Below are 24,304 nucleotides of genomic sequence, written 5' to 3'. Positions count from 1 at the left end.
TAGCTTAACTTGGGAGTGCGATCTCTACTGGAACTGGCGAGTTAGGGTGCCTTCATACACCTTCCCTGTGGTCTCGCCGGCCGCCTTCATAATCTGCACCAACTTCATTCTCTGGCGATGTGCTTTCTCTGGCGATCTCCAATCACTAGGTCGCCTGAACTTACATCTGGCGACTTCACCTTTAACACGGTGATCGCCGGTTCTGGTATGCTGGAGATCGGAGCACGCCAACTTAACAACTGGCGACTTCACGAGCCCCCCGACTTCCTTCCCTTCTGCCAACCTGGCGCCTTGTCAACACACCTATACTGTAGCTGGATGCCACGTCATCACTTCCGACTACCAGGGCGGTACACAAGTCCCCCAGTCTTAAGCGAAGACTTGTCCAGCGAAAAGACTAGAGGAGTCACGTCAACACCGATCTACGTGGCACCGACGCAGAATTCCAAGCGGTTGTACCTTCTGCTTCTCTGACGCTCCACCAAACCCCTCACCCATCGTTCGACACGTGGCTTCATCAACGGTTACCTTCAGTTACCGTTTGCGCTTCCCAAACCCATTTCGAAAAAACTCTTAAACCCATTTTCACTCCACACTGTTCCATCACCTTTCTTCGTATTCACAGACGTTCTAACTTCCTCCTGCAAAAAACTCTCAGCGCTCTCCAACATTCTGAATCACCATCATCTTTCATCGTCTTCCTGATCATCAAAAGGTACCTACTTTCCTTCTTATGCTGGTTTTTCTTGCATTTTAACCGATTCGCATCATCCTGTAACTGTCTGGTGCATACGCTGTGGGTTGCTTTTTCCATTTCTCCTTCTGCGTAACTTAGGGCTTCGTCAATCGTCGCAACGAACCTTCGTTCGTTCGCTTTTCACCCTTCTCCCACGATCGAGTCAGCCTCTGCGAACCCTGACCATTTTTCCTTTTCTTCCTCCTTTGCAGCTTCGAGAATGACTCGCTCAAAGATCACCCCGAATCCTCCTCCTTCATCGCGACACCCATCTTCTCGAGCACTCATCCCACTGCGAGCACGCGGTGCTTCATCTTCCCAGGCTGAGAGGCCTGCACCTTCCCGCCCCAACCTGGCCCAGGCGACTCCACCTATCGCCGGAGGAGCCCCCGTTTCCCCGCCAGACTTTGAAAAACTCTACCCATGGGCCAACTCGACCCTGTTGAGGGAAACGTCTTCCGTGAACACTGCTAGAGCAGTCATGCGATTGACTAAGGGGGATGAGCCTCATCAATCATTTCATAAGGAGCACGATGAAAAGATGATAGTGCTGCCTTGCCCCCCCGATCTGCCCGTTTGTGCCGACGATAAGGTGAGCGCTGACGGGCCCTTCTGCTTCGTCTACACAACCTTATTCAAGAAGGTGAAGCTCAAGTTCCCTTTCACCCGTTTCGAAAGGGAGCTCCTTACCGAGCTCAACATCGCCGTCGCCCAGCTTCATCCCAACAGCTGGGCGTTTGTGCGAGCGTTCCAAGTGATGTGCGACCATCTGGGGTTGCCCGCATCCGTGGACGTGTTTCTGTTTCTCTTCGAGGCCAAGCACCCAGGAGACCGCCTGTGGATTAGCTTGAATGCGATTGCTGGGAGGTCGATCTTTTCCATCTTCCAGCAATCCTATAAGGACTGGAAAGGGAAGTTCGTCCAAGTGCGCCCCAACGACAAAGACGACTCCCTACTCGACGGCTTCCCCTTGTACTGGGTGGACAAGGGGAAAAGGTGGCGGATGCCAACATCACCTTCCTTACCACCACCCTGATCTGCTTCGAATTCTACGAGGATCAACTCGAAATTCGAATAGGTTAGAACATTTAAACTGTTGTTTTAATACTGCTTCTGTTTAACTGTTTCTGGGCGTCTTGTGCGTTATGCGCAAGACTTTGGGTTTGTTTTTCTGCACCGATCATCTGCTTTGTTGCATACTGCCTTATGCACTTATTTTCTCTCTGAGTTAACTCACGCATTTTCGCTTTATGCAGATAACATGTTGGGCAAGGGTATGCTCGCTGAATTGAGGGCGCTCGCCCGAACCCACGGGTTGGCGACGGGCTCTCAAACAGTGCCAAATTCCATGGTGGAGATCGCCGCCACTCAGGGCCGATCGCCACCTAAGGGCCCAGCACCCTCCGACGTCCAACCCGCCACCCAGCGAAAGAAACTTGTCCTCAAGAGGGCTAAGAGGAAAGCTCCCCAGATAGTCCACGAGGATGAGGAAGAAGATGACGAGGTCACCGAGGATGGCCTTGTTACAAAGAGGAAGAGGGTGGCACCTTCTTCACCACCTGCCCCCCCGATCGGCGTGTATTTTTTGAACTGATACTTTACTTAATGGAGTTACTTTCGCATTTCTTCTTGTAACCTCTTCGTCTACTTTTAACTTTTCCTTGCGTGATTTACTTCAACGAAATAACTTAGCAATCTCGTAGGCACGATCTTGTACTTGGCTGTTTCGAACCATCTCAACTTCGAATAATAATCACATTTATCAACTCGTAACTTAAGGCAATAAACCTTAGCGTAAAATGATACCTCAAGCAATGGACTTTAACTCAGCCCCTGGCTTTATAACGTCGCTATGCCCGATCTGCTTCATCAAAGCGGGTTTTTGACTTCTCTCCATTGCTTGATCGTTTCCTGGTCGCCAGAGACTCTTGGCAACACCAGCTTCTTCCTGCCTTCACACCTTGGCCATTGCTCTTTCATCTGGGGGTAGAGGCGCCTTTCGGATCCTTCTCTGATGGCATTTTCATGTGTTCTTCTTGAATCAAAGTAGTGAAAGTGATGCGGAAGCAATGGGTGAGTGAAACAAAGCCCTCCTAGGAGTTGTGTTGGCTTTGAAGGTGCATGATGAGTATGGGTTTGAGAGGTTTGGCCAGCTCAAGGGAGAAAGGTGAAGGGATTGAAGTTTATAGCCTAGATTTCTAGGAGAAGTAAAGCTAGTGCACAAAATTGGCAGCATAACAATACTCAATTAAACTTGAAAATACAAGGTGTAGGCTCCTCCTTTTATAGGCTAAGGAGGACCATAATGCAACCCTAATGCTAGCCAAATGAAATGTAAATGTGAAGCACATGGGTGCACATGGAACATGGGTGCACAAATGAGCACATGGGGAGGGGTGTGTCTAGTTTTTATGCTCACCCCCCTCCATGGTCTTTCTAGAATGTTCACACAAATATGCTTTCTACACTACTCTAATTACTAAGCACCCCTAATGGGCCTTTATGTAACAATTACAAAGGTCTTCTCTTCCCAAAACCGTAGCTTTGACCCATGTGTATGTGAAGCTAGACGGTCTAGAAGGAATCCTCATCATGGCCTAGACGCTCCTTATGTAGCCGCTCCTCATCATGGCCTAGACGCTCCTCTTCATGGGCTAGACGCTCCTTTTTGAGTCTAGACGCTCCTCATCATAGGCTAGACCGTCTAGTCTTGGAGGCTTGGCTTTCATCGTGTGGTGAGCTTGGGCCCTCCTCCATCATCCCCTTCCTCTTGAAAAGGATTTGTCCTCAAATCCAAAGCTTTTGCTTTTGAGGGGGATTGTTGTGGCTGGATGGTGTCCATCATCTCCTCCTTCGGGAAAAGATCTATCCTCAGATTTGCTAACTTGATCTCGGATAGCAGCCTCTTGCTTCGTCAAGGTGTGTCCTCCCGGATCAAATATCAACCTATGAGAATCTTGAAACAAAGCAAAGGAGTTAGAGTGAGTATTTGGAGAACAATTAATTGTGTGAAGTTGCCATCTTTGTTTTTCTCTTGTTTTGGTCAACTTCTCACAATGCTTCCCTTTTGATGGTTGTAGGTGCCCTCTAATCCTCTTATGTTTTCTAAAATTTCCAAAAGTAGTTACTTTTTCCTTAGGCATAATCCCTTTAGGAAATGGTGACAACTTTAAAAAGGCAAGAGGACTATGTTCACATACAACTTCAAATGGAGAGATATGAGTAATCTTGTGGACTACTCCATTGTATGCATGCATAAAAGGAAAAGGATTCTTATTCCAAGAATTGTGGGTGTCCCTCATGATTTCGTGAAGCATAGAAGGGAGAGCTATGTTTTCAAATTTTGGAGCTCTATCCCTTATTTTTGAAAATAAATCATGGAGGCTTGTCACTTTTCTTAAGAAGAGTTTATCCACTTCCATGAAGATTGAATCACAACCTTTTGTTGTCCTAGGGAGTTTTAATATGAAATTTATATCTTCCCAAGGATCATTTGCAAAAGGTGAAGGAGTATAAAGTTCATGAGACATTGCCTTGGGTGTAGTTTGAAAACAAGAATTGTACTTAAGGTAATGTCTTTGAACTTCTTTTCTCATGGGGGACAAAAGTTTTCCTTTTAAAAGCTCTAGAGTTTTATCAACTCTAATTTGATCCATGAGTTCTCCTTCATGAAGAATTTCTCTTTTATGTGTGAAGGTAGTCTCGTTGATACAACCTTTGTTCATGGAAATTTCAATTCGTTGCAAAGGTTGTCTCCATAAGACATGACAAGTTTCTTTAGGCACTACTTCACATAAAAAATTGTCTTTGTAGATGCCTATAGATGACTTGACCTTCACTTGGTGATATCTTGGCATGTATGTAAAATAATCTACTATATTTTTATCTATGCAAGCCTTTTTTAAGGATTCTTCTTTTTTTTCTAGGCTTGCAAGTGTTCCTTTACAAAAGGTAAGGCTAGCTTGTTCAACAAGAGGTATATTTTCAAATGTATTTTCAACTTTTCCTTCTTGTTGAATGACCTTGTGGGAAGGAACACTCTTCTCCCACGCCTTTTGTTTTCCAAGGGTTTTCTCTTGCTTTTCTATTTTTACATTTTCTTCACTCTCACTAGCTTCTTTTTCTTGGCTACTATTCTCATCTTTGTCCCTTAAGATCATAGATCTTTCATTGAAACATTGAGATGCTAATTGATCATTGCCAAGGTATTCTAAACATGGAATTTCTCTAGCTTGAGTGTGAGAGATATGCTTGGTTAGGTTTTCTTGTCTCTCTTTCCTAGCTCTCCTAAGGAATTGTTGATGATATTCATTTTTCCTAAGACTTTCCTCCCCAAGATAATCATGATGTTTAGAGCTAGATGCATGAGAATGTATTTTTTTTGAAAATTGAGACTTCTCATTCTTTGCTTTAGTCAATTCATTAGTTTTGATCTCATTCTCCAATTGTTTAGATGAAATTGATTGAATATCCTTAGTAAGTTGCTTCAAAAGAGATTTCAAGGATTTCACCTCACTTTTAAGAGATTTAGAGGAGTGAGAAGACATGACTAAAACTTTGTGTGTAGAAGTATTTTACCTTGAGAAAAATTTAGGGAAGTCAAAGAAGGTAGTCTTCCAGGTAAGGGAGGTGAGTCACAGTGGACTACTTAAATACCAAGCCTTTGCCTTAGCCAAAAACTATCCCTCAATGTCTTCACACAAAGCTTTCTCTTAGTAAACCACTTGGAACACAATTAAGTTGAGAAATCAGATTTTAATGCAAGAAAACAATGTAAGCTAACTATGCAACAAAGCTAGTCGGTTTAGCACACAAATTAAACAAAGTTAAACATGCAAAGCGTATCTATGAAAGCAAAAGAAAAACAATTACAAACAAGTAACAACTACTAATCAAGAATGCTATACTATTCGGCCCTAGGTGAGGCTTCTTGGACACTTTGAGCCCTTGAAGACACACTCACCGTCTAAAACGTAATTTAAAAGAGGTAATTAACAATAAACCAAGTTGTAAGGGAGATAAGAAAACCCCCTTTGTTGATCCTCTTTTTGGTTAGTGCACTTTCTTTGTTGTCTTGATTGTTGATCTTCTAGGTGTTTGTAGTGTTTGTTTCAAGGAAGCTTGTTTCGGCCTTAGCTTTGACTCCTCCTTAGAAAGTTGGCTTTAATTCTCCAATTTCCAGCACCTATTCACAAGGGTTTAACCTTAAACCAAGTCAATTTCCATGCACATAAGCACCAAGAGAGAATTAAATTCCAGCACCCAAAATGAGAGGTCAAGGAACAAAAGCAAGAAACAAATTTAATTGAAAGAAAACAGTACCACCAAAAGGATTTATAATATGACAACTTAGAAAGAGATTCAAGAAATTAAAGCAAACAATTAAAGGTACTCAATAAAAGTTGGCACACAAAAGGAATTCCTAAAGAAAAGCACTAGATTAGATGACCAAATAAAAAAACAGCACCACTGGAAAATGTTGTGGGCCAGAAAACGTGTTTGTTCCCCGATTTATGCTGAGCTGTAATTGTAAAATTTGTTTCTGAAATTTGGATGCAAGAAAATTCAGGATCTTATCTAAATTTTGGCTTTGGAATCACCTAAAACGCATGCACCATTTTTTTTTTAATAATTTTTGCAAAATTGGTGTGCAGTTAGGCCAGCTGGAGCGCTCAAGATATGCACTCTGATTTTGTAAGATTTATCATTTTTTTTCTGTTGCTTCTTTTGACCTCATTCTTTTTTTGTCTTTTCTATAACACTTTAAACTTGCATTTTCCAGAAAATCAGAATTTTCCTATGGGTGGAAAAGTTTTTTTAAACAAAACAGCCCAGAACAGAGAGATGATACAGGGGAAAACTGGAAAACTGGAAGAAAACAGCAAGATAACCAAAATTAACACAATGGAAATGTAAGAATGGAAATTGTGTAAGAACTAAGACACAATTATGAACTCAAACTAAAAATAAAAAGCACCAAAGGATCAAAATAACAGCAGATTAAAGCAAAATAAAGAGACCCAAAAACAAGAAACAATCAAGCCAAAAATAGGACTACTAAGAATTGATGACAATTATGGATTCACATGACTTGACACAACATTTATAGATTCAGAAAAATAAAGACTCAAAGCATAAAATGAAGCAATTATAAGAAAGCAATAAGGACTCAATTTCCTAAAAGAAAACAGCCACACAATGGTGTAAGGAATCCTATCACAAGCTGCACAGAATTTGTTCAAGATCAATTGAACAATTGTGCTTTGGTTGGATCTTCCATAAGCACACCAAGAACAATTTAAAATATAAAAACAGCAAGACAAGTAAGGAATTGAAATGACAAAGATGAAATAAAGAAGAACTGAAATTAAAAGACCAAGCTACTCATCTTGAAGAACCAAAAGCTCATGATACCAAATGATGGCATTTTCATGTGTTCTTCTTGAATCAAAGTAGTGAAAGTGATGCGGAAGCAATGGGTGAGTGAAACAAAGCCCTCCTAGGAGTTGTGTTGGCTTTGAAGGTGCATGATGAGTATGGGTTTGAGAGGTTTGGTCAGCTCAAGGGAGAAAGGTGAAGGGATTGAAGTTTATAGCCTAGATTTCTAGGAGAAGTAAAGCTAGTGCACAAAATTGGCAGCATAACAATACTCAATTAAACTTGAAAATACAAGGTGTAGGCTCCTCCTTTTATAGGCTAAGGAGGACCATAATGCAACCCTAATGCTAGCCAAATGAAATGTAAATGTGAAGCACATGGGTGCACATGGCACATGGGTGCACAAATGAGCACATGGGGAGGGGTGTGTCTAGTTTTTATGCTCACCCCCCTCCATGGTCTTTCTAGAATGTTCACACAAATATGCTTTCTACACTACTCTAATTACTAAGCACCCCTAATGGGCCTTTATGTAACAATTACAAAGGTCTTCTCTTCCCAAAACCGTAGCTTTGACCCATGTGTATGTGAAGCTAGACGGTCTAGAAGGAATCCTCATCATGGCCTAGACGCTCCTTATGTAGCCGCTCCTCATCATGGCCTAGACGCTCCTCTTCATGGGCTAGACGCTCCTTTTTGAGTCTAGACGCTCCTCATCATAGGCTAGACCGTCTAGTCTTGGAGGCTTGGCTTTCATCGTGTGGTGAGCTTGGGCCCTCCTCCATCATCCCCTTCCTCTTGAAAAGGATTTGTCCTCAAATCCAAAGCTTTTGCTTTTGAGGGGGATTGTTGTGGCTGGATGGTGTCCATCATTCTCCACCTCCTTGTGCTTCAGAGCAAGAGACCGGGTGGCTAGGCGTTCTCTTCGAACCTGCCTTAGCCACCCTCAGAACTTCTTCCACCCTATACACCATACCTGAACTCGTTCGAGACGAGAAGGATTTTATCTTGCCTGAACTCGCTCATAGGCGAGAAGGTCTTTAACTCGCCTGAACTCGCTCATAGGCGAGAAGGTCTCTAACTCGCCTGAACTCGCTCATAGGCGAGAAGGTCTTTAAATCGTGCCTCTACATTGCCCCAGGGGTTACATCTCCTCCCCCCCTAGAAACACTGAGGACTTTCACTGGTGCCTCTACATTGCCCCAAGGGTTACATCTTCTCGCCCCCAGAAACACTGAGGACTTTTACTGGTGCCTCTACATTGCCCCAGGGGTTACATCTTCTCGCCCCCAGAAACACTGAGGACTTTTACTGGTGCCTCTACATTGCCCCAGGGGTTACATCTTCTCGCCCCCAGAAACACTGAGGACTTTTACTTTTTCTCGCCTGCACTCGCTCGTCGGCGAGGAGGTCTTTTACTTGCCTCTACATTGCCCCAGGGGTTACATCTTCTCGCCCCCAGAAACACTGAGGACTTTTCGCTCTTCCTTGCCTGCACTCGCTCAGCGCCGAGGAGGTCTTTAACTCGCCTCAGGACGCGCGAGGGCGTTGAGGTCTTTCATCTAGTGCCTCCGATCGCCGAAAGACGATGAGGACTTAAAAACTTTAACTGATGCCTCCAATCGCCGAAAAACGATGAGGACTTAAAAACTTTATAGAAAGCATGCAATATATATTTAACTCGCCTTGAGTCACGTACAAGTGACAAGGTCTTTCTTAAAAACTTTTTTGAAAACAGCAAGCATGCAATCTGGAAACGCCTTATACTTCGAAAACTCTTCTTTTATTGGGTGGCCTCATTAAAAACCCTCCTTAGGGAAAAAAGAGTGCCCCCTTCAAACTGTTTTATCAGAGACATTGTAATATAACTTTTGTGTTTGTCTTTACATACAAAGCTCTTAACTATAGTACAACTTCAGGTGCGTGGCGTTCTAGGTGCGAGGAATCGCCCCTCCTTCCAGCGTCTCTAAGCGGTAGGCGCCGTTCCCGAGCGCCTCGGTTATTCTGAACGGTCCCGTCCACTTAGGCGACAACTTATTCTCCATCTCATACTGGTGGGCTTTTCTCATCACCAGGTCGCCTTCTCTAAATTGCCTTGGCATCACCTTCGAGTTGTACCTTCGTTCAATCCTTCTCTTCACCGCCTCAGCCTTCAATCTCGCCTCTTCTCTGACCTCGTCCAGTAGATCCAGGTTCATCCTTCTCTCTTCATTTGAGTCTTCCTCTACAAAGTTCTGGAATCTCGGCGAGCTCTCCTGGATCTCTACTGGAATCATCGCATCACACCCATAGACCAAACTGAACGGGGTCTCATGGGTTCCTGACTGCTCGGTGGTGTGGTATGCCCAGACTATACGGGGCACCTCCTCAGCCCAGCTTCCCTTGGCTTTTTCTAGCCTTCTCTTTAAACCTCTCAACAACACCCGATTGGCTGACTCCACCTGGCCATTCGTCTGAGGGTGCTCGACGGATGCAAACACTTGTTGAATTCCCACCCCTTTGCAAAGCTTCTTCAACAGGTGACTTGCAAACTGAGTCCCATTGTCCGACACCAGGCGCTTAGGCACTCCAAACCGGCACACGATGTTCTTCCACACGAAACCCTCGATTTTGTGTGCAGTGATCTGGGCCACTGGTTCTGCTTCGATCCACTTGGTGAAATACTCAATTGCCACCACTAAGTACTTCATCTGCCTGATCGCCAGCGGGAAAGGTCCCAGGATGTCGATTCCCCACGTGTGAAACGGCCAAGGGCTGTAAATCGACTTCAACTCCTCGGGAGGCGCCTTGTGCCAATCGGCGTGCTGTTGGCACTGTTTGCAACACTGCGCATACTTCTTGTAGTCTTCTCTCATCGTTGGCCAGTAGTAGCCTGCACGGAGAGTCCTCGCGGCCAGAGCTCAACCCCCGACGTGGCTTCCGCATATACCTTCGTGGAGCTCCGCCATGATTCTCGTGCACTTCTCGCCATGTATACATTCCAGGAGCGGGTGAGTGAACCCAAACCTGTACAGATCGCCATCAATCACGGTGTACTTGCTAGAATTCTTCTTTACCTTCCTAGCCTCAGTTGGATCTAGTGGGAGAAGGCCATCTGCCAGGCACCGTTTGTACTGGGTTATCCAAGTGTCTGGCTCATGGGTAGCGCAGACCTGCATCACGTTCACCTTCTCTCCCCGACATGCTCTGATTCTCGGCGATCTCAGAGTTTCTTGCGTCAGGGACTTATGGCTTCTCGCTGCTTTCTCCGTCGATTTGCTTATCTGAAGGACTAGGTGATCTGCCACAAATGCTCTCGGCGTCTTCAGAGTTTCTTGAATCACCGTCCTCTGCCTACCCCCCTTGCCTGAACTGGCGAGCTTAGCTAGCAAGTCAGCTCGGGCATTCTGCTCTCTGGGCACATGCACTACTTCGAAGGAGGCAAAAGAACTCTTCAACTCCTGCACATATTCCAGATAGGCCGCCATTTGCGGATCTTTAGCCTGGAACTCACCTGTTACTTGCCCTGTAACTAGCAGCGAGTCACTCTTAGCCATCAGCACCCTAGCTCCCATCTCCTTGGCCAGCAAAATTCCGGCGATCAGCGCCTCATACTCTGCTTGATTGTTACTGGCTTTGAAGGCAAATCTCAAAGATTGCTCGATCAGCACGCCATTGGGCCCTTCTAAAATGACCCCAGCACCGCTACCCTGCTGGTTCGACGATCCATCCACCGAGAGTACCCAACGGAAACCGTCCCCCTCAACTCGTGTCGCCTCAGACGAGAGCTCGACCACGAAATCTGCAAAGATTTGCCCCTTGATCGGGCCTCGTGGCTCATACTTGATGTCAAACTCTGACAGCTCCACTGCCCATTTCACCATCCTTCCCGCAACGTCGGGCTTCTTCAAGACTTTCTGGATGGGCAGGTCAGTCATCACCAGTATGGTGAAGCTATGGAAATAGTGGCGCAACCTCCTCGCCGAAAACACCACAGCCAGCGCAGCCTTCTCCAGGGCCTGATATCTCATTTCGGGGCCCTGCAACACCTTACTAACAAAATAAATAGGCTTCTGAGCCTGATCTTGATCCTGGGCGAGCACCGCACTCACCGCCCTCTCAGTTACAGCAAAATACAACCTGAGAGGGGTTCCCACCAGCGGTTTGCACAAAACCGGCGGGCTCGCCAGATACTCCTTCAGCTTGACAAAGGCTTCCTCGCACTCCTTCGTCCAGGCAAACTTGTTGTTGCGTCTCAAGCATTGAAAATAGGGATGTCCCTTCTCTCCGCTAGCTGACACGAAGCGAGACAGGGCTGCTATCCGTCCTGTTAGCTGCTGGACCTCTTTCACCGTAGCTGGGCTCCTCATCGCCAAGATGGCGGCACATTTGTCGGGGTTGGCCTCTATGCCTCTTTCAGTCAAGAGAAAACCCAAAAACTTTCCAGCCTCCACGCCGAAAATGCATTTCTCCGGATTAAGCTTTAACCTGAACTTGGCGATCGTCGTGAACAATTCCTCCAAGTCTGCAACGTGCTTGCTTTTTTCCGGCGAGGTCACGACCATGTCATCGACATACGCTTGCACGTTCCTTCCCAGCATTGGTGCAAGTACTCGATCCATCAACCTCTGGTACGTGGCCCCCGCGTTCTTCAGCCCAAACGGCATCACCTTGTAGCAGTAGCACGATCTCTCCGTCATGAAGGCTGTCTTCTCTTCATCCATGGGATGCATCTTGATCTGGTTATACCCCGAGAAGGCATCCAGGAAACTCAGCAACTTACACCCTGCGGCACTATCTACCAGGGCGTCTATGCTTGGTAAAGGATACGAATCCTTTGGACAAGCTTTGTTCAGGTCGGTGAAATCGACGCACATGCGTCATTTCCCGTTACTCTTCTTCACCAGCACGACATTTGCCAGCCATTCAGGGTACTGAACCTCCCTGATGTGGCCCGCAGCGAGGAGCTTCTGTGTTTCATCTCTAATCGCCTGCCTCCTCTCCTCGTTGAACTTTCTTCTTCTTTGTCGCACTGGTCTCACCAAGTTGTCCATCGCCAGATGATGGCACAAGAAGTCGGGATCAATTCCGGGCATGTCCGAAGCGGACCATGCAAACGCGTCCAGATGCCGCTCAATCACCTTGGCGATCTGGTCCTGGAGCTCGACCTCCAGAGATCTTCCCAGCTTGAAGATCTTTCCCCCGATCTCTTTCTCGAGCCACTGCTCGACAGGTTTTGGCCTGGATTCTCTGGCGATTCCCTGTTCTCTCGCTTCCTCAGGGCGATTCCGCGCCTCTTCCTCCTCCAGACCAGCGTTTCCCTCCCCCAGCTCAGCGTCCACCATCTCCACGTCCCTTCCGGCGGTCTCTTCTGCTACCGTCGATCTAGGCTTCATACCGGGAGGTGGGGTGGTTGTTACATAACTCACTGATCTCTTGCTTTTGAGGCTATTCTCATAGCACTTTTTTGCTTCTTTCTGATCAGACTTGATCGTGATCACCACCACCTCCATAGATGGCAACTTCACCTTCATGTGCCGAGTCGATGGTATAGTGCCTATCCTGTTAAGCGTAGGCCTTCCCAACAGGATGTTGTATGCTGAAGGGGCGTTTACAATGAGGTACTTGATTTTCTCCGTCCTCGAACCAGCCTCATCTGTAAACGTGGTTCTCAACTCAATGTACCCCCTGACCTCCACTTGGTCACCAGCGAACCCATATAGGCACCCTCCATAGGGCCTTAGCTGGTCAAGGGGCAACTCCAGCTGCGTGAAAGTCGGCCAGAACATCACATCTGCCGAGCTTCCCTGGTCCACCAGAACTCTGTGGACCTTCCTTCCCGCCGTAATCAACGAAATGACTATGGGATCATTGTCATGGGGCACAACGTCCCGGAGATCCTGCTTGGTGAACGTAATGTCCACCTCCGACGAGTGATCTTCGAACATATCCACCGTCATCACCGACCGCGCGTACTTCTTCCTTTGCGATGCGGTGCATCCACCACCCGAGAAGCCTCCTGCAATGGTGTGGATTTCCCCGTGGATAGGCATCTCATGTTGCTGGGCCTCTCCACCTGCTGGCTGGGAACTCGACGCTCCCCCCGTCCTCCTGTCCAGCAGATAGTCATTTAGGAACCCGCTCTTAACCAGATCATCAAGCTGATACCCTAAGGACAAACACGAGTCCAAAGTGTGGCCAAAGCCCTGGTGAAACTCACACCAGGCGTCTGGCTTTGGTCCCAGCACCTTGTCGCCCACCTTCTCAGGCGCTTTTAACCTAGCAGATATATTGGGAATGGCGATCAAGTCTGCCAATCCCATAACAAACTTGTGCTTAGGCGGGCGATTGTACTCCCGGCGTGCTGGTTGCTGGCGTCCCTGGCCCCTCCCCTTGTTCCTCCTATCATAAGGATGGCGAGTCCTCTGGTCCTTCCTGGCCGCCGCCGCTGTCTCCAGCACCCTTTGCGGCTGGATCCTGGTTTGGGCGCGTGGCCTAGCGGGAGCCACACTCCCTCTCTTCTCGGCGACCTCACTCTCGTCGGCGATGTGAGCAACCGCAAGTCGCTTGACCTCAGCAAACGTTGCAGGGTGAGCCCTGATCAAGGCCTCGCAGAATGGTCCTGGCAGCACGCCCTTCTTGAATGCATAGACCAACATTTCTTCATCTTTAGCCGGCGATCTGACCATCTGCGCTCCAAAGCGATTCAGGTAGTCTCTGAGGGACTTTCCCTGGTACTGCCTTATATCAAACAAATCATAAGACACCTTGGGCGGTGCCTTGTTCACGATGTATTGCTCGACGAAAACCTTCGAGAACTGCTGAAAATTGGTTATGTGATCGTTAGGTAGGCTCACAAACCATTCCAACGCCGTTCCCTGGAGCGTGCTTACGAACATCTTGCAATACATGGCGTCTGACCCTCCCGACAGCATCATCTCCGTATGGAACGTGGTTAGATGAGCCTCTGGATCCTCCACGCCGGTAAAGACAGCCTTGACAGGGACCACGCTCGTAGGAATAGGCGTGTCAGTAATCGCCTGAGCGAAAGGCATAGGAAAAACACGAGGTGGCGACGACGGCGCAACCTCTTCAGCGATAGGACGCCCTTGCTGCTCCTGAAGAGCTTGACGCAGCTCCTCAGTCACCTTGGCAAGCTCATCATTCCTGGCCCGAGAGGCGGCCAGGTCCTCATGCATTCGCACCTGCTCTACGCGCGAGGCTTCCACAGTCGCCTGCAACGAGCGCATAATATCTACCATCTGCGCCATAGTCATGGCGGCGTCGCCTTCAGCAGCGACAGGCGCCACGGGGCTTGAACGATTGCTTCTCATTTTTCTCATGAACTTCAGCGAATCACAGAATGCAGCGAGCAACACTTACCTCAGCTACGATCGACTCAGCGATCAACCGGAAAAACTGTGCGAAACTCCGCAAGAAAATTCAAGAACACCGCAACCTCCAAAGAAACCACTGCTCTTCCCACGGATAACTAATCGAGCGAAAGAACTCAACTCCACCGAACAAATTACGCGTAAACAGCAGGAAAACCTCCCTTCTTCGATCGAAAACCAAAACGAACGGTACAAAACGCGAATTCACCGAACAAACTTCAAGCAAACAGCGAACGATGGTTGCACCAGCACACAACCACGCAGAAAACTTCGAAAACCTTCAAGAACTCACGCTGTGGATGGGAGCAAGTTTTACACGGCCCCACGGTGGGCGCCTGATGATCCTGCCTGTTGACCAGAACGTAGGAGCTTGCCTCGTCACAGGAGGTTATCTTGCTATGTGTTTGCTATCTAGAAGTGATGAGTCTTGGATGTGGCACAGGAGGTTAGCTCACATACACACTAATCACTTAAACAAACTGAAATCTAAAGATTTAGTTTCTGGTTTACCTAACATTAAGTTTCAGGATAACAGGCTCTGTGATGCTTGTGTGAAAGGTAAACAAATCAGGTCCTCTTTCAATTTAAAAGATATTGTTTCTACAAAAAAAAATCCATTAGATGTGTTACATATGGACTTATTTGGACCATTTAGAGTTGCTAGCTTGGCTGGAAATTTGTATGTGATCCTGCCTGTTGACCAGAACGTAGGAGCTTGCCTCGTCACAGGATCGACTTGCGCACCGCTTCAAACGTCCGTCCCTCTCCAAGATCCACTTCAAGAACCTGCAAAAGAACAGAGCGGCGCCGCTGCGGCCGATCGCACTCCAACGCCCAAGTCAGTAGCCGAACCACCAAATACTAAGAGAACAAGAACCGTGCAAATTCTCTCTCACAGTGTGCTCTAGAACTCGCAAGCGTAAAGAGTATAATCTGAACGTGCGTACCTCAGAAAGTTCGTTGAGAACTCTTATATACCTGGTTACTTTCTCTCTCCTGGCAGTTACAGACTTGGACACGTGGCTCGCATCTAGTCGTACACGTGCCTTCATCTGGAGCCTCCTTGACTTGGGCGCTGCTTCTACTCTCGTTTTTGGCTAAGTTACTTATGCATGGTACTGCCCAGTGCATAGCTTAACTTGGGAGTGCGATCTCTACTGGAACTGGCGAGTTAGGGTGCCTTCATACACCTTCCCTGTGGTCTCGCCGGCCGCCTTCATAATCTGCACCAACTTCATTCTCTGGCGATGTGCTTTCTCTGGTGATCTCCAATCACTAGGTCGCCTGAACTTACATCTGGCGACTTCACCTTTAACACGGTGATCGCCGGTTCTGGTATGCTGGAGATCGGAGCACGCCAACTTAACAACTGGCGACTTCACGAGCCCCCCGACTTCCTTCCCTTCTGCCAACCTGGCGCCTTGTCAACACACCTATACTGTAGCTGGATGCCACGTCATCACTTCCGACTACCAGGGCGGTACAGTATGCTTTAGTTGTTGTGGATGATTACTCTAGATTTACATGGACTTTATTTCTTGCACATAAAAATGATGCTTACCATGCCTTTAAAACATTAGCTAAGGTTCTGCATAATGAAAATGGTTGCTGCATTAAATCAATTCGAAGTGATCATGGGGGAGAGTTTCAGAATGCTAGATTTGAGAGGTTCTGTGAGAAGCATGGGATATCACACACCTTTTCAGCCCCTAGGACACCCCAACAAAATGGTGTAGTTGAAAGGAAAAACAGATCATTAGAGGAACTAGCTAGAACCATGTTAAATGAATCTAAGCTCCCCAAGTATTTTTGGGCAGATGCAGTCTATACTGCAGGTTATGTGTTAAATAGAACCTTAATAAGACATATTCTTAAGAAAACCCCATATGAATTGTATAAGGGCAGAAAACCTAGTGTGAGCCACCTTAGAGTTTTTGGGTGTAAATGCTTTGTATTGAATAATGGCAAAGAAAATCTTGGTAAGTTTGATGCTAAATCTGATGAAGGTGTGCATATTGGTTATGCTTTGAATGGTCATGCATATAGAGTCTTCAATAAAAGGTTGTTCATAGTAGAAGAATCAATGCATGTTGTATTTGATGAAACTGATCATAGCATATCTAAAACTGCTGCTGATGACCTTGACAGTAATGAATTTAAATTTGTTTTAAATCAAAATGAATCGATTCATTTTGATACTGCTGATACACATGCTATGCAAGAATCTACTGTGCCTGCAGGTTTGCCAAAAGAATGGAAAACCCCTAGAGACCTAACCCTTGATAATGTCATTGGGAACATTGAGAAAGGAGTATCAACTAGGAAATCCTTGAACAACTTCTGTTAAGCAATGGCCTTTGTATCTCAAGTGGAACCCAAGAATCTGAATGAAGCTCTCAAGGACAGCAACTGGATTTTAGCCATGCAAGAGGAACTGAATCAATTTGCTCTTAATGAGGTCTGGAGTCTTGTTCCTAGAATACCTAAGTTGAATATAATTGGAACAAAATGGGTATTCATAAACAAGATGGATGAGCATGGAGTGATTACTAGAAACAAGGCTAGGCTAGTAGCTAAAAGGTACAATCAAGAAGAAGGGATAGACTATGATGAGACATATGCACCAGTGGCTCGGCTAGAAGCTGTTAGATTGCTACTTGCCTTCTCCGGCATCAAAGGGTTCAAGCTATTCCAAATGGATGTGAAGAGTCCCTTCTTGAATGGTTATATAAATGAAAAGGTATTTGTTTCACAACCACCAGGTTTTGAAGACCATCTGCATCCAGGACATGTGTTCAAACTAAGGAAAGCTCTCTATGGGCTTAAGCAAGCTCCTAGGCAATGGTACGAGAGGTTAAGTGATTTCCTTATCTCACAAGGCTATGACAGAGGCACATCAGATAAGACCTTATTCATCAAGAAGAAAGGGGATGACACTATTTTAGTACAGTTTTATGTAGATGATATCATATTTGGGTCAAACAATGAGGAATTGTGTGAAACCTTTGTGGAAATCATGAAGAGTGAATTTGAAATGTCAATGATGGGTGAGTTGAACTATTTTCTAGGCTTGCAGGTCAAACAACTCAAGGATGGCATTTTCTTGAATCAAGCTAAGTATTGCAAAGATCTGCTGAGGAAATTTGAAATGGACAAGTGTAAACCAATCAGCACACCCTTCTCAACAAGCTGTCACTTGAATCATGATGAAGCTGGAATTGTTGTTGATGAAACCAAATACAGAGGACTTATAGGATCACTGTTGTATCTCACTGCCAGCAGGCCTGACATTATGTTAGCAGTGTGCATGTGTGCTCGGTTTCAATCTGCTCCTAAAGAATCACACTACAATGCTGCCAAAAGGATTTTGAAGTATTTGCAAGGAACTAAAGAAGTTGGCTTGTGGTATCCAGGTAACATCTCATTAAGCTTAACTGGATATTCTGATTCAGATTTTGCAGGTTGCAAAATTGATAGGAAGAGCACCAGTGGAACCTGTCACTTGCTTGGATCAAGCTTGATCTCATGGCAATGCAAAAAGCAGGCTTGTGTAGCTCTCTCCACGGCTGAAGCAGAATACACTGCAGCAGGGAATTGTTGTGCTCAAACCATATGGCTAAGACAACAATTGAATGATTTTGGTATCTTACTTAACCATATACCTCTGCTGTGTGATAATACAAGTGCAATCAACTTAACCAAAAATCATGTCATGCATTTTAGAACCAAACACATTGAAATTAGGCATCATTTCCTAAGGGAACACATTTCAAATGGAACATGTGAAATTAAGTTCATTGGTACAGATTTACAGCTTGCTGATTTGTTCACAAAACCATTGGCTAAGGATAGGTTTAATTTTCTGCTTAATGAATTGGGTATTATAAATGTCAATTGTGCCTAGCAGTGAAAAATTAAATCTGTTTATTCGCAATTAAATGTGTTTATTTTTGGTACTGATATGCATTAATGACTAGGAAAGAGAAATTATGATCTTTGACTGCTTGACTGACTTAGTGGGCATTAACCTCTGTACCTTTGACGGTTTTGGTCAAGGTTATGTAATCGATTTGATGGTTTGGGTGCTCAATGAAGGTATGAGTTGTGTGCATCGTGACCCTAAATATTTGTTGCATATTTTCAAATATTCTCTGCACAATTTCAGAGCATAAAATCTTCATGCATATCCATTCATAACTGCCATATCAACCTATTCATTTTTGTATATAAATCTGTGTGAAAATCTGCTACCCACATTGGCTATCCATTTTCTGTTCTCACCATTTGAAATCAAGAGAAAATTCTGGTTCAACCATGGCTTCTTCTTCAAGACAGAAACAGAAAAATAAGGGCAAGCAAAACACCTTTCAAGGTGTGCTAGAAGGTTGGTTCGCTGGAAATGAAGAAGGTATCAATGCCTACATCCATGAGACAAGCAGAAAACAGATTAATATACCCAAGGTGCTGGATTTCAACTGGCTGAAATCAGAAAAATTGACAGAAACAAGGCCTGTGTTGAAGCACCAGAAACTGAAAAAGCTGCTGGAATTAACGGGTAATGTATATCCTGATTTAGTTAAGGTGTTTTACACTAATCTAACCTTGGATGGAAAGAACATTGTCTCCTATGTGAAAGGGATCAAAATGAAGATCACGAGTGATGTTTGGAATTCTGTGGCTGGAATCAAGTATGCTGGACTGAAAGTGGGAAAAGGAAACATTAGTGGGATTCAAGAATTCAACAAGCTGCAATATTACAAGAGCTGTATGAGGAACCCTACACAGAACATAAACAGTTTCCATGCAGGTCATTTGAACCTTACACCACGACTTGTTGCCTACATTATAGCATGGCAACTCATCCCAAGAGGTACAAATCATGCTGTTTTACATGAAGAGGATTTAATCCTTCTATATTGCATCATGAACCAGATTAAGGTAAATTGGGTTTTCATTATCAATGAACACATGCTGAAATCCAAAAGTTTGGCTGATTATCGCTTTCCTTATGTTATTCTTGTTTCAAAATTGATTGATTTCTTTGGTATTGATGCTTCAAAAGAGAGAAACGAAACCATCAAAGTTGTGAGTGAGATTGATAACTCAACTCTCACAAAAATGGGATTTCACAAAGTAGAAGACAGCTGGGTGGTTCTCAAAGGCAAGAACCCTCAAGCAGAACATGGAGCCTCAAACCTCAACAATGAGGATGAAGATGAAGTTGTTCCCATGGAGGATGACACAGTTCAAGCTGCATAACACTCATGTTATGTTATCCATCACTCTTATGGTCTAGAGCAATCTGCTGAACATGCTGGAAATCAAAGGACAAGCTCTCCATCTGTAGAAATCAGAGGAGACTCACCTGCTCCCCAATCAGTGCATGAAGAGGCTGCTGCAACCCATCAGAATGCCATTGTTGCCTATCAAACTCCAGAATACCGAGGTGAACCATTATCCATGTTTGAAAGGCAAGTTCTGAATCGCCTTGATGTCATGACTGCAGAACAGATGGCATATTTTGAGACCACTCAAGCAAGGTTTCAGCACCTTGATGATCAAATTGAAAGAGTTCAGGAACAAGTTGCAGAGCTAAACTACAAGGATTAGAAGTATTTTGCTTTCCATGCTTTCTTTTATCAGTTTTAAATTCTGTAATGCTGAACAATTTGTCTTTATTTTCTGGACTATTATGGTTATATTTCTGTTTTTTCCCTATGCTTAAATGTTGTTTGATGAATCCAAAGGGGGAGAAAAATAGTTCACCATGCTAGGTGAAGCTAGCTGAAACAGGAGTTAAATTTTGCACCTTAAAACCATTTCACATGTTATGCAATGTTCTGTTTTTCTGGTTTAGTATTTGGTGCAGTACAGGTTCTTAAAGCAACAGAGCTATGGGGATTTGTCTCAATCAAACAGGGGGAGATTGTTGAAGATGACTGCTGCCCCTTTCAAGACATGTGTTTGATGAAGACTTTTATGTACAATTCATGTATATTTCCTTTTGCTTTAAGAATGTCTTAGGTAGAGTTTAGAGGTTGTTTAAGAGTAGGCTTTTTGCTGAGTAACTCACCTCCTAACCACTGGCCATGTGATAAGAACAAGCACAAAATTTCTTAAACTGTTTTTCACATGTTTTACAAAAAACACGTTTACTGCATAAAAATAAATTTGTTCTTTTCTAAATAAACAGATTCATTTTTAAACTGATGCCTTGGCTAAGTCTTGTGAAAATTAGATTTTGTGCATCAAGCATTTTGACTAAGTCTTCTACCTTTCAAAACGACTGTGTTTAAATAGTTAAAGTCTTTGTTGTTATCGTTTTGAAAAATAAATTTGTTCATCTGTAAATGAATAGATTCTTTTTGACTCTGGTGCCATGTCAATCTTAAACGGTTTTCAGTTTTGTTCATGCACTAGAATGGCTGACTGAGTCTCCTCACATAACAAATTATCTAACTGCTTTTTGAAAATAAATTTGTTCATTTTATTTTCGATCTGTTCATTTTATAACAGCTTTAACTGCTTTTTCAAAAATCTGTTATAAGTTGGTTTTCTATAAAATGAAAACTTGTTTATGAGTTTAAACATCGATCATACAATTGAGAAAACAAGTTTTGCATCAGAGAATTAAGGATTTACAAAGAATTAGCATATGTTCTTGAAAGATTTCGAAAATCACAAAGTGTTTGTTTTTGTTTGGTTCCAAAAGCTTGGTGAGAGGTGTTGCTACTGTTCTAGCAATCTGTTCTACTGGTTTAAGGCAGATTTATGCATCCTCAATCAGGTGTAGTCGTTTCACATATCTTTTCTTGTAAAAGTTTGGTTGTACACTCTTCTTGATAGGGTTTCTTGAAGAGTGTGTGTGTGCTGAAATAGGGTTTTTCAGCAAGTGTACCTAAGTTCTTGTAGGTTTCAAGAATAGTGGGATTTGTGTTTGTTTGAATTGTGATTTAGTGAATTTAACCTTGGTTTAGGTGAAGACTGGATGTAGCTCAGTTGAGTGAACCAGTATAATTGCCTTGTGTTCATTCTCCCTCAATCTCTGCACTTAAATTTCTACATAACTGTTAAACTGTCAAGAAATAAATCTGTTCAATTAATAATAAATATGTTCTTTCTGGGCTTGTTACATACTGTTCTTAGTTTCAGGAAAAACTGTTTGATTCTGAAAAGAATACATATAATCTGTTAAAAGCCACTGGACCAGATTGATTGTGATAGGTTACTCAAGTAATTGTCAAAGCTATTAATTGAACCTTAATCAATTGCTTAAAATTGAAGCTTGTTGTTTTGTGATTGACTGTTTTTCTTCATTATATCAGTGTGTGTGTATCTTCCAAATTAATCTGCATAATCTTGTGATAGACTTGACTGTATAAACGTTTTTCAAAAACAAACAGTGCCAAAATAAATCTGTTCAATTTCAAATAAATCGATTTATTTTCTGTACACTGTGATAAATACTGATTATGCGAGAAACTTTTAAAAGGTCAATTCACCCCCCCGCCTCTTGAACTTTGGCACTATTAAACCCAACATAAGTGTGTGAGTCGGTAGAAATGTAACATGAATAATGTGGATGATGAATGTTGATAGACACTTGATGATTTTGTGAAAATTGTGAGAATTTAATGTATTTTGCTTGTTATTAAAAGTTAAATTTATATTATAATTCTTAAAAATAGATAGCTTACTATGTGCTTTGTTTTGTTTGTTTTCTTTAATTTATGATGATCATGTTAATTTACACAGGAGATGAGATTGCAGGTGATAAAGCTCCTCAGTGGGCGATCGGAGGATGAGATGTTTTTATTTTAAATGTTTTGTTTTTAAACTTTTGTATATATATCAAAATATCTATAAAGGGGGATATATTTTGAGATAGAGTATGAGATAGTTGTATATGTGTATAACTAGATATTAAATGCTGTTTATTTTATTAAAAATGGATAAAATTTAGGGATGTTACATAGCTTATTAAGAAAATTGGACCTATTAAAAAAATTATTAATTTCATGTAATCAATCCTAGTATTAGTTTTATTCTTTGGTTAAAATGAAGAGAATTGGATATGTTTATTTTACCAATTCATGTATGTTAGAATATATGGCTTTAAACTAGAGGGGGGGGTGAATTGTTTAAAGAGGGTTTTCGCAAACTTTAAAGCCTTGAATGAAATTACTTCGAGAATACCTTGACTGAGAAATCAGTTTTTCAAAACACAAAGCTAAAAGCACAGCTCCAGTAAAACAATCGGTTGTTTCACAGAAATAATCGGTTGTTTATACCAGTAAACAAATATCAAAACTGAATTTAAAGAGTTAGGGATAGAGAGAATGCACACAGATGTTTATACTCGTTCACTCTAAACCCAGAGCTACATCCAGTCTTCTCAGAAACCACTGAGGAATTCCACTAAGCAATCAAACCTAGATCACTTACACCACAACCAAGAAAGTGACATTGATCCCCTCAAGACACACACTTCTCTTGGCCAACACACCAACACTAAGAATGTTGATCTTGATCCCCTCAAGAACACACAACACTTCTCAGCAAAACACACAAATAAACTTGTTCAACAGAATACAAGGATTACACTTGTTACAGAAGCAATCTGAAATCAATACAAACAGAAATCCTATCTCACACTCTTTGATCAATCTCAATCTCTAAGCAATCTCAACTTTTTAAAAAAATCAAAAACTTGTGTTAAAATCTTATTATTCAAATCTGTTTTTCTGAATATATTCAAAGATATTGTTTGTTATCAAATCTTAACAAACTTATTCATTGCATTTAAAATATTGGTTAAAGCATTAAAGACTGGAGCGTAATCAGTTAAAACATTTAAAGCTCAGTCAAAACACAAAACAGTTTTTTTGTTATGGTACCAAAACAAACAATCGGTTGTTTCCTCGAATCAATCGGTTGTTTTGGTTTTAACAGCTCAACCATTTGAAAAACAGTTTTCAATCTTTTCTAAAAACACCTAAGTATAAAACAATCGGTTGTTTCGACAAAACAATCGGTTGATTTTCACTTAGTTTGAAAAACACTTTTCTTTTAAAAAGATTGAGAATGCCTATGCTTTGGATTCAACCAAAGAGTGGATTACATACACAATCTACCCCAGATCCTATCTAGGACAACTCAGCAACAGCAAGCACAGCCTAGCCTTCAACATCCTTCAAAGGGTTTGGATTCTTCAAAGCTTGAACACTACTTGGTTCAACAGTGTACACTAAATTATTTATGATTTTTTGTGTAGTGTTTTGTATATGTTTACAATTTAACAAACTTGATTTCTCTTGTCATAAGAAGTTTATTTATTATGTTCACAATCTAACCATCTTCATTTTCTCTAGTTAGTCATTATATCATAAGAAAATAAATTGAGTTAAGTTCTAATAGACTATATTATTATCTAATTGGCTCTATAAAATCCTTAGCCAGCCATTTTTAGTTGATATTTTTCACTTTTAGATTTCTTCTAATTTATTCCACTCAAATATTTGGCTATGAATTATCTTATACGCAAGGTGAGACTAGTGTTAAAAAAATCCCTCAAATCACCCAAAATGAATGCTAGAAAAATTAGGAGTTTTTAAGAAAAAGGAAATTTTAAAGTAATTTGGGAAGATGTCTCACCAAACAAGGATTGAGAGAATTATTCTATGTAAAATTTGGTAGGTGAAATTAATGATAATTAACTCACCATGTCATCCAAAAACAGGTGAGAATAATTCTAATTAATTGGTAAATAATATTTTTTACCGCGTTTGTAAATAGTAGTTAATCTTTTGGTAAAAAT

The sequence above is a fragment of the Phaseolus vulgaris genome, chromosome 4, assembly GCF_051622355.1.
Source record: "Phaseolus vulgaris cultivar YP4 chromosome 4, ASM5162235v1, whole genome shotgun sequence".
Lineage (NCBI taxonomy): Eukaryota > Viridiplantae > Streptophyta > Magnoliopsida > Fabales > Fabaceae > Phaseolus > Phaseolus vulgaris.
This window is presented reverse-complemented; position numbering follows the sequence as displayed.